Genomic DNA, 11,776 nt, shown 5'->3' on the forward strand with positions numbered 1-11,776 from the left:
GATTAGGTATATAGTCCAGTGGCATTGATACATTCACATTGTTATGCAACCACCACCACCACCACCTCTAGAACTTTCCTCATTTTCCCAAACTGAAACCCCACACCCACTAAAAAAATATCTCCCCATTTTCCCTTCCTCCCACCCTCTAGCAACCAAATGTTGACTACTCTAGGTACTTCTTAGAAGTGGAATCATATAATGTTTGTCCCTTTGCGACTGGCTTATTTCTTTTAACATAATGTCTTCAAGTAAGTAGAGTCACTCATAACTGCCTCAGTCCCAATATGACACATGTCACAGTCCATTGGCTAGTTCTAGACACATGGTCCCAAATGAACTGCAAAGGAGGCTGTGACATGTGGAGGAACTCATGGAAGAGTTGGTGAGTGCTAGGTTCCATGAGACACCCTGTGTCACGTGATAGTCTCTTTTTTGCTTAAGCTAGCTTGAGTTGGTTGCTGTTGCTTGCACCCAAGGAATTCAAATCATATCCCTTATATGTGTGTATCTCAACATGTGATAAATGGAGAAAGCTCAAAACTGAGGAGTCTTCATTACTAACTGGTAATATTTTTGTGCTGCGTTTCAAAATTAGAGGTATGGGATCTTGGTGTTAAAAGAACCCTGTAGCCCACATATCTAATCTTGATCAGCATTTATTAGACAAGTGCATTGAGCACTTAGGATGCATCAAGAACTGTGAGGATCATTGGGACGCAACGCTGAATAAAATTTGGTTCCATTCTAGTTAATGGAAAACATTGTTGGTTCTCATTACTTGCTTGGCCTATGACCTAAATGTTTACTATTAGATTGTGCTCGTGAGGGAAATTTATGAGTCTACCATGAGTATATTTTTGAGTTGTATAATTTCACTTCCTCTTACTTTCTCAACACTTTTGCTGTTGGTAGTGCTGTATCCAAATTTCCCCATTTTTCTTCTTCTTTGTATTTCTCTTTTTTATAAAGTTAAATAATAAGGATCCCACGTTTTACAAATTTTTATGAAATCTTCTGCGATCTGTCTAGGAATGACTCAAAAATTTTAAGCACAGACTAACTTTAAAGTTCTGTACTTGGGGCGCCTGGGTGGCGCAGTCGGTTAAGCGTCCGACTTCAGCCAGGTCACGATCTCGCGGTCCGTGAGTTCGAGCCCCGCGTCGGGCTCTGGGCCGATGGCTCAGAGCCTGGAGCCTGTTTCCGATTCTGTGTCTCCCTCTCTCTCTGCCCCTCCCCCGTTCATGCTCTGTCTCTCTCTGTCCCAAAAATAAATAAAAAACGTTGAAAAAAAAAAAATTAAAAAAAAAAAAATAAATAAAGTTCTGTACTTAATAACACAGAGCTTATGGTTTGACATTATTGCACAGCAGTAAACATGGCAGGGAAATGAAGATTTATATGAATGTGGAATTAGGTATGAAGAAAGAATCAGTGTTGTAGTGTGGTAATCAAGACACCTGGATTGTAGTGCTAGGTCCTTCCACAAATTAACTGTGTCATGTCGGGCAAATTCCTTAAATTCCCTAGACCTTAGCCTTTCATCTAAAATGATGCCATTGGTGGCCAGTTAGTTCAGCTGGTTAGAGCATGGTGCTAATAAAATGATGCCATCAAACTCCCTGAAATTTTCTTTTTTCCTTAAGTTCTATGCTTTTATGATTCTACAGAGAACCACAAGGAAGAGAGAGTCAGACATCTCGCACGAGGAAACTGTTTGAAGAAAGAAAAAAGAAAATGAGGAAATGGGAGAATTCCAAGGACAAAGAAGGCAATATAAAATAATTCAGAAAAGCAGAAAGTAAAGAAGTAAAGTAAAACAAGTTAAAAAGGAAGAAATGGAAGGTAAAAAAATTTTTTTGTAATTGCGAAGATAAATCCAATGAAATTTCATATTTAAGCTTGAAGAGAAAGAAGAAATCTGGTTATCTATATTTCTCTTGCAGTAAGATGAACTCTTCAGAAGTCATTATGACTTGCATCTCTAAGGTTTAGCAATTCTAAAGAAAAAAAAGAGGTTATATCTAGTAGCTGCTTTAAGCTATCAGCTTGTTAAAACTAGCATGTTTTGGAGTGAATAAATGCTTTTAAGGAGAAGGTGGACAAAGAATGTTGTGGGGTAAAATGAAACAATGTGGGGTCACCCATGAATGAATCGTTCAGTTTTGTTGGTTGTCCTCCAGAACTCAGAAAGAATGATTACATTTCATGATTTCCTCCAGCCTCGCAACAAAGCATGGTACAGTTGAAGAGAAAAATGCTTTGCTCACAGTCGCGTGACCCACATGACAATGGGCCTCTGTTGTAGGATGTTGTGTGAGTGGCTTACTCTGATTCTCTTGGTCAGGCAGTGGCATCACTGCACAAACAGAAACAGCAGCTCCTAAACAACCATTGCTTGGTTCAGAGGGAAGGAAGGAAGCTTCCATTCCAGGCCCTTCCTACTCGATCCTCTCTCCTCCTGTCTCTAGCTCCAGTTGTCTTGGTCTTGGGGTCAGAAGATTGCACCTGTCTTTAACTCACTCTTTACCCTCTTAGGACCTATGAGACCTTGACAAGTTATTTTGTGTTCTGCCACTCATCCTCCACATCTCTAAATGGGGACGATTGTACATGACATTAAGTGACTAATGGTGCCCATCACAGAGTCTTATCTAAAATGGAAGCTCGAAATGTCATTTTTATAATGTTTCCCCTCCATGGACATTCTTCTCCTTTCAGTCTAAAGAACAGATGAATCCTTTAGAGCAGATGATCCCATTTTGGAAAAAGTTTCCTCTGAAAGACATTGTTGCCAGCTTTAGGGAATAGGAATGTGAAGTTTTTAAAGTAAAAAAGCCACATAAGACATTATAGATGGGGGTGGGGGGGTTGCTGGGTGATTCAGTTGGTTAAGCGTCCAACTCTGGATCTTAGCTCAGGTCATGATCCCAGGGTTGTGGGATCGAGCCCCATGTAGGGCTCTGTGCTCAGTGTGGAGCCTGTTTGGAATTCTCTCTCTCTCTCTCTCTCTCTCTCTCTCTCTCTCTCTCCCTCCATCCCTCCCTCTCTCCCCCTGCCCCTCTCCCACTCACACGTGTTCTCTCTCCCTCAAAATAAATAAATAAACATTAAAAAAGATACTGTAGATAGATTCTGGGGGATAATACATTTCAAGTCACAAAATCATGAATCTTCGAGATGGGAATAACTCCGAAAGAGCTTATTCGGAGAGAGATGCTGGGTCATTTCACCAACAAACATGGTCTTGTCTCCCTTTTTGCCTGGAGAGACATGGCTTTTGGTCCTTTTCAGTATTCTTACCTCTGGACAGCAATATCCTGTTCTCCAAATGACTGCTGTGGGTTGGATTGTATCCCCTCAGAAGGTATATTCAAGTCCTGGTCTCCGGTACATGTGAATAGGACCTTACTTGGAAACAGGGTCTTCACAGGGGTAATCGAGTTAAAATGAGGTCATACTGGAGCCCTAATCTGATGCCTGGTATCTTCATAAGAAGAGGAAAATTTGGACACGGACACACAGAAAATGCTTTGTGATGATGGAGGCAGAGAGTGGGGTGACCCATTATATAAACCAAGGAGCATCGAGGATTGCCAGTAACCACCGGAAGCCAAAAGAGGCAAGGAAGACTAGAGCCTTCAGAGGGAGTATGGCCTTGTCAGCACCTTGATTTTGAACCTCTAGGCTTCAGAAGTTGTGAGAGAATGAATTTCTGTTGTTTTAAGCTACCCAGCACGTGGTACTTTGGCAGCCCTAGGAAACTAATCCACTGACCCAATGACCACATCTTTCTGTCCCCTTTCTTATTTTAACCTACAGAATAGGACTAATCCTTGTTCTCAATAGCTTTCAGACTTCTGATGGAAGTTTTGATAGAATTATTAATAATAATTGTATAGTATTTTATACAGTATTTTTATATTAAAGTAATATATATTCGAATTGGGGGAAGCTCCCAGGGAAAGAGAGACATTCTCTCCACAGGCTCTCCTCTGTGTTGCTCCATCCAGGACTGGAGATCCTACCGGGAGAACCCAGGCACCACAGAAACCATCTGTAAATGCTGGTTTACATACCTTCTACGACCTCAGAAGAAAAATATGCTCTTAAGTCTTAAAATTTTTAAAATATTTATTATTTAAGAGAGAATGAGAGAGTATGAGTAGGGGAGGGGCAGAGAGAGGGGGAGACCCAGAATCCGAAGCAGGCTCCAGGCTCTGAGCTGTCAGCACAGATTCAGACATGGGGCTCAAACTCACGAACTGTGAGATCATGACCTGAACTGAAATCAAGAGTTGCATGCTTAACCCACTGAGCTAGCCGGGTGCCCCTGTCTTTTAAGTATTTTGAGCTCTAGAAGCTGCTATGGAAAATTAGAGGTAGCATTATTATCTTCCTTTGCTCCCCTCCCCCCTTTAATTTTTCTTTAAACTGACTTTCCTCAGAACTTGTTGTTCACATCTTTTCCCTTAAGACATCTTCACTTTGGAACCTGACCAGAATTCTTGTTCTGATGTCATTGGTGATTCCTCACCTAGGCAAGGGTGTTATTTCCCCATTCTATCTGGGACTCAGCTATTTATTTCCATCTATGCACAGATTTCTAGCCAAGAAGGATATTTTGATTGACTATATTCCCTTACTTGTCAGGTTGTCAAGATGAGTGTAAATGGCATGCCTGTCTAGCATTGCAGGGTTTTTTTTTTTTTTATTAACTTTTTAATTTTAATTCCAGTATAGCCAACATAACAGTGTTATATTAGTTTCAGGTGTACAATCAACAATTCTATAGATTATGGGTTTTGTTGTTTAATATGTGAAATCAATATAAATCCTGTTGGGAGCACCTGGGTGGCTCAGTCAGTTAAGTGTCCGACTTCCGCTCAGGTCATGATCTTACGGTTTGTGAGTTCGAGCCCCGTGTAGGACTCTGTGCTGACAGCTCAGAGCCTGGAGCCTGCTTCGGATTCTGGGTCTCCCTCTCTCTCTGCCCCACCCCTCACTTGCACTCAGTCTTTCTCTGTCTCTCAAAAATGAATAAACATTTTTAAAAATATATAAATCCTGTTGACCTCATGCTTTTCTTTTCTTTCTTTTTTTTCTTTTCTTTTCTTTCTTTCTTTCTTTCTTTCTTTCTTTCTTTCTTTCTTTCTTTTTTACAACTTTTACTGTTACAGAGAATCACATAGAGCCTGGAACATACACCAAGCTGATGACCTGAAAAAGTATGCATTGCTTTTTTACATCATCATTAGTGATAAGTTTGCTGGTCTCATACTTCCTAACTCTAAAAAAGGTTTTCTTCCACCTGCTGAAAGAGGAATCCTTTGTCCTGATGCTAGGGATATTTTTTGCATGCTTACTTTGCAGCTGCAGTGTTAACTCTTTTCTAGAACATTGCCAATGGTTTTTCTCCTCAAGCCCTAAAGAAAAATACGAATAGCTGTTTCATCTTATTCTTCTATGTGTACAACCGTTTGACTCTCATTCTCTGAAATTTAGACTTTTTATTACCCATTGCTCGCCTTTTTTGTGTGCTTTAAGGAGGTTCTTCCTCAAATTAGGTCTTGGTTATGATTGAGATCTTTATGATTTTTCTATTCTCAGTCATCTGGCTCAGACACTTGGTGCTATTTTTAGCACACAGCAAACCTGTTGTTTTCAATTAAATGAATAATGGAACTAAATTCCCTGACTCTGTTTTTCCCCATTTTCTTAGTTCATATTTGCAATATGTCTCTGAAATGATCATTTTTAATAGGTACTGTCAATGATCCAAGGACCCCACAGAATCGATCAGTCATGGGTAGATTGCTGCATGTATCTGTCTTATATATGTCTATATTATTTAATATAGTTCACATTGGGCTGAGAGAAAAGATTCCTTCCTCATCTTGTAGGGTGATTGGATGGAGCCCCAAGGGTGGTGGGGCGTGATGGGGAGAAAAGTAGGTAAGCTGAAGAGATCTTTGAATGTTATTACAGGCTGAATTGTGTCCCCCCCCAAATTCTTATGTTGAAGTTCTCAGACTGTGACTGTATTTAGAGATAGGGTCTTTAAAGAGGTAATCAAGGGGCGCCTGGGTGGCTCAGTCCGTTCAGCGTCCGACTTCGGCTCAGCACCTGCTCTCACAGTTGTGGGTTTGAGCTCCACGTGGGCTCTGTGCTGACAGCTCGGAGCCTGGAGCCTGCTTCTGTGTCTCCCTCTCTCTCTGTCCCTTCCCTGCTCGCACTCTGTCTTTCCCTCTCTCTCTCTCTCAAAAATAAATACACGTTAAAACAATTTTTTTTAAAAAAGGAAGAGGAGATGAGGACACATCTAACACATGACAGAGAAATAATCATGTAAGGACGCAGTGAGAAGGTGGTCAGTTGCCAGCCAAGGAAAGGGAACCTCAGAAGAAATCAACCTTGATGACATGTCGATCTTTAATGTTTATTCATTTTTGAGAGAGAGAGAGAGGGAGAGAGACAGAATGTGAATGAGAGAGGGGCAGAGAGAGAGGGGGAAACACAGAATCCAAAGCAAGCTCTAGGCTCTGAGGCTGTCAGCACAGAGCCCGACGCGAGGCTTGAACTCGTCAACCACGAGATCATGACCTGAACTAAAGTCAGACGCGTAACTGACTGAGCCACCCAGGCACCCCAGAAACTTCTATTGTTTGAGCCACCTGGTCAGTGGCACTGTCGTATGACAGGCTGAGTTGCTGATATAGCTGAGTACCGGCCATAGTCCTTCCCTACTTCGGACCTCAGCCTGAAGGGCAGAGGGAGGGCATGGAGAAGGATGGGTGGCAGACCACCGATTTGGAGACCTGCTTGGTACAGCTCTGAAAGCTCTAGGTATGTCATCACAGATGGGCTGGCTGGCGGAGGCGGGACTCTTCCTGAGGGCACACCTCCAACATCCACTCCTGGAACAGAAGGAAACGGCTGCTGATATTCACACTTTAGTAATTTGGCGGCTGTCATACTAAATTCCCTAATGGCTGATGTTTTACCTTTCCTTAAGAGAAGATAAATCTTTACTCTCTAGAAATAGAAGGAAACGATACAATTAATTTGTATAGGCTTCTATTAAACTCTTTATGGCTTTTTCTTTCTTTTAAAAAAAATTTTTTTTAATGTTTATTCATTTTTTGAGAGACAGAGAGAGACAGAGCATGAGCAGAGATGGGGCAGAGAGAGGGAGACACAGAATCTGAAGCAGACTCCAGGCTCTGAGCTGTCAGCACAGAGCCCAACACGGGCCTTAAACCCACAAGATCATGACCTGAGCCAAAGTTGGCCGCTCAACTGACTGAGCCACCCAGGTGCCCCTATGGCTTTTTCTTTCTAAGTGACATAAGAAATCGGTGTATTAAAAGGGGGCAGTGAAAGAAAATCAAGCCATCCAAAGAGACCTACAAATGTTCCTTGGGCAAGTGTACTTGGCTGAATAGTGCCCCCCTCCCATCCATGTCCTTGAGGAACCTATGAATGTGACCTTATTTGGAAACAGGGCTTTTGGCAGATAGAATTAGCTGTTAAGATGATGTCAGGCTGGATTAGAGGGGAAACGGCCATGTGACAGTGGAGGCAGAAACTGCAATAACACAGCTGCCAGCCAAGAAGTGCCAAGATGGCTGAAGTCACCAGAAACCAGGAAGGGGCAAGGAAGGATCCTTCCCTACAGCCTTCAGAGAGACATGGTCCCGCCAACACCCCGAGTTTGGACTTTTACCCTCCAGAACTGTGAGAGGATGGATTTCTGTTGTTTTCAGCCACCCAGTTTGTAGAACCTGTTTACAACAGCCCCGTGAAACTGACACAGGAAGTGAGCAGGTCAGGGGCAAGCACAGCTCTTGACAAATGCTTGGGGGCTTGTAAGTGTCATATAGTAAGTAGCTACCGGCCCAAATGAGAGATTTCAAACCCGTGGTGGGTATTATAAGTGGCAATGTCTAGGACAGACCTCAGAAATGACTCTCCCTTTCCTTTCCAACACACTTTGCGGTAAATGGACACTGCCGGCTGACATTCCACGGGACGTCTTGAGGGTATCCATTATCTCACATAAGATAACACATATAAAGAGCTTTAGAACTAGAAAATGCCTTGTGAACCACGAGGCGATTCTTGTACGTCCAGTGTGAAGAATCATCTATATTCTGAAATGTCAGAATAGCTGCTTTGGGATGTAAAATCAGCTAATTTTTAAAGAGATTTTCCCTTTATGAGAACATTATCATTTAGCAACAGGTACAGAAAAGGAAGTGTTAGAAGTGCAATATTGTTGTGTTGTTGTTGTTGTTGCTGTTGTGTGTGTGTGCGCGTGTGTGTGTGTTTAAGTAGGCTCTATGCCCAACAAGCTCTACTCTAGAACTCACAACCCTGAGATCACATGCTCTACTGACTGAGCCAGCCAGGTGCCCCAGACACTGCAATGTTTTCTTTCTTTCTTTCTTTCTTTCTTTCTTTCTTTCTTTCTTTCTTTCCTTCTTTTCTTTCTTTCTTTCCTTCTTTCTTTTCGTCTTTCTTTCTTTTAAAGTTTATTTATTTATTTTGAGAGAGAGAGAGAGAGAGCACACATGGGAGGGGCAGAGAGAGAGAGAGAGAGAGGGTAAGAGCCAGAGAGAGAATCCCAGGCGGATTCTGATGCGAGGCTCAGAACTCTGAACTCACAAACTGAACCGTGAGATCATGACCTGAGTGGAAACCAAGAGTTGGAGGCTCAACTGATGAAGCCACCCAGGCGCCCCTGCAATGTTTTCTTAAATCTCTCAGATGTAAACTTGAAATACAAAGCCCTGGTTTTAATGTTTAGTGTATGGTATGCTTGTCTTTTCTGCCAAAAGGAGTCATGTGAAGATGAGTGAAGTATATGTTTGAAGCTAATTGTAAATGAAATTGTTCCTAGGTAGGGAATTACCAAGAGGCTGGGTAGTGTGTTGGGAATCACACAAAATTAGAAATTCCAAGGTTGGTTTCTATGAGGTCTGAGGTTAGAAATGTTTGCCTGCTCCTAGACAAGTCGCTGCATTTCGCTGAGTCTTTATTAAGCTGGATGATTACTAGAGTTCTCTGTAATCCCCCCACCCAGTGAGAGAGGAGGGGCATTGGCCTCTGTAGTAGGTCGAAGAGTGTCTTTGCAAAAGATATGTCCAAATCCTAACACTCAGGACCTGTGACTGTGAACTTATTTGGAAGTAGGATCTTTGCAGATGTAATTAATTTAAAGATGTCTCGATGCGATCATCCTGGATTAGGGAGGGCCCTAGATCCAATGACCTCAGCCCTTGTAAAAGACAGAAAAGGAGAAGAGAAAAGAGTTGCAAGGGTGCACACCATATGAAGATCTGTGTGAAGACAGAAGAAAGAGACCGGAGGTGCTCTTGGAACACCGGAGGCAGCTCCAAGCCAAGGAGCACCAAGGATCACAGAAGCCACCAGAAAGCAGGAAAGAGGCATAAAACAGATTCTCAGAGCCTTCAGAAGAAAGCAGTCCTGTCAACACTTTGATTTGGTGCTTCTGGCCTCCAGAACTGTGACAAAATAACTCTCTGTTGATTTAAGGCACTGAGTTTGTGGTGGTCTGTAAGGTGGCCCCAGGAAACCCATACAGTTCCCTCAGGTCAGAAGGGCCTGGGCACAATAGGCCTCTCTGCTAGTGACACATGAGTCAGCATTGTCACATCTGATGATTAGAAATTGGTGTTGCCCATCCTTGCCTGACCAAACACCTGTGTCATTCTAACGGGTTGTATTAATTTCCAATGGTGACTTAAAATAACATACTTTATTCTTTTGTAGTTCTGGAGCTCAGAAGTCCAAAATCAGCCTCACAGAGTCAAAGGGTCAAAATCAAGGGGCCAGCGGGGCCCTGCTTCCGTCCGAGGGTCTCAGCAGAATCGGTTCCTTGCCTCATGGACCTTCTGGTGGCGGCCAGCATTCTTTGGCTTGTGGACACGTGACTTCTGTCTTCAAGGCTGGCATCTTCAAGTGTCATTCTGTCTTCATATCACCCTCTTTCTGTGTGTAAAATCTCCCTCAGCCTCCTGTTTTTCTTCTTAAATTGAGCTATAATAGATATACAACATCGCTGTTAGTTTTAGGTGTATGGCATAAAGAACTGATTTATATATATGATAGATAGTTGATCTATCATATACATATACATATATATATCTATATGATTACCACAACCATGTAGTTAACATTCATCACCTCACACAGTTACCGTTCTTTTTCTTGGGATGAGAACTTTTAAGGTCTTCCTCAGCCTCCTTCTTATAAGGGTATAAGGAGATTTTTTAGAGTGCACCCAATTAATCCAGGATAAGACCCTTAATCACATCTCAAGATCCATAATCATATTGACAGAGACACTTTTTCCCTGTAAGGCATAATTTACAGGTTCCAGGATTAGGATCTGACATCTTCGAGAGCTATTATTCAGCTGCCTCTGGGGGTTTCAATTGGCTTTTATTATTTTTTATTTACTTATTTAATGTTTTTTTATTTATCTTTAAGAGAGAAAGAGACCAGGGGAGGAGCAGACAGAGAGGGAGACAGAGGATCTGAAGCCGGCTCTGTGCTGACAGCAGAAAGCCCGATGCGGGGCTTGAACTCACAAACCATAAGATCATGACCTGAGCCGAAGTCAGCCGCTTAACCACTGAGCCACCCAGGTGCCCTTCAACTGACTTTTAGTGAAATGTCAAGTAAGCCACCTAAAGCAGTCCAGTAGAAGGGCTGGAAGCTCTGCCTTCGTCTGACTTCCGTCTTTTCCTCATGCCACTCAGGGTGGGGGTGGGGTGAAGGCTAGGCCTTAAGAGAATGTTCTGAATGGATACTACCCGTGTCCTTAATTCTCTTTCTCCAATTTTTCAGTGTCTGCCTCCTGCCTTCATTTAATCCCCTTCCAGTCTGATGTCTCCCAATCTGTTTAGAAATTCCAAACCTTCTTGGGGCGCCTGGGTGGCGCAGTCGGTTAAGTGTCCGACTTCAGCCAGGTCACGATCTCACGGTCCGTGAGTTTGAGCCCCGCGTCAGGCTCTGGGCTGATGGCTCAGAGCCTGGAGCCTGTTTCCGATTCTGTGTCTCCCTCTCTCTCTGCCCCTCCCCCGTTCATGCTCTGTCTCTCTCTGGCCCAAAAATAAATAAACGTTGAAGAAATTCCAAACCTTCCAACAGGTTGGGACCTGCCCTCTGTCTCCCCAAGTTATTTACCACTTTGGGCTTCAGCCTGATGTTACTAAGGATGTCCTTCTGTTGGCTCTGGAGTGTGTGTATGTGTGTGTGTGTTTTGGGGGTTGAGGGGTGAGCCTGGGTTCCTACGAGTTAGAAGAGGGCTGTGTGCCTTACTTAATTCCAGAGAGTTCCTTGACCAGGAAAGGGTGTGGCCAGGTTCCTTCTGAATCACTCAAGGGCAAGTATACCTTGCCCCAAGGAGTGTTCCATTTCTTCCAGAGACAATCTAGCCTAATACCACATGATGAAAACACTTGCTTCCTAATAATTGTACTTTTGAATCTTCTCCTGGAAAATCTATAAGCCTAGCATTATCGAATCAAAGAATTCTTCCTAGTTCCATTTTCACCAGAAAGTCTCCGCATAAACTGGGAATAGCTCTCTGAGTCATTTGGGATGAATGGTGCTATTCTTGAACACACTATTTCCGATCTCCAAATTTATCACTTGAGAGAAGTGAGTGTGTGGGTGTGTGTGTACATGTGTTCCCCAGCTACGTGATTGTTAGTGGATTAAAGAATTGGAGGTAGCAGAAAGTATA

This window comes from Puma concolor, chromosome D2 (assembly GCF_028749965.1).
Source record: "Puma concolor isolate L17-30 chromosome D2, mPumCon1.1.hap2, whole genome shotgun sequence".
Lineage (NCBI taxonomy): Eukaryota > Metazoa > Chordata > Mammalia > Carnivora > Felidae > Puma > Puma concolor.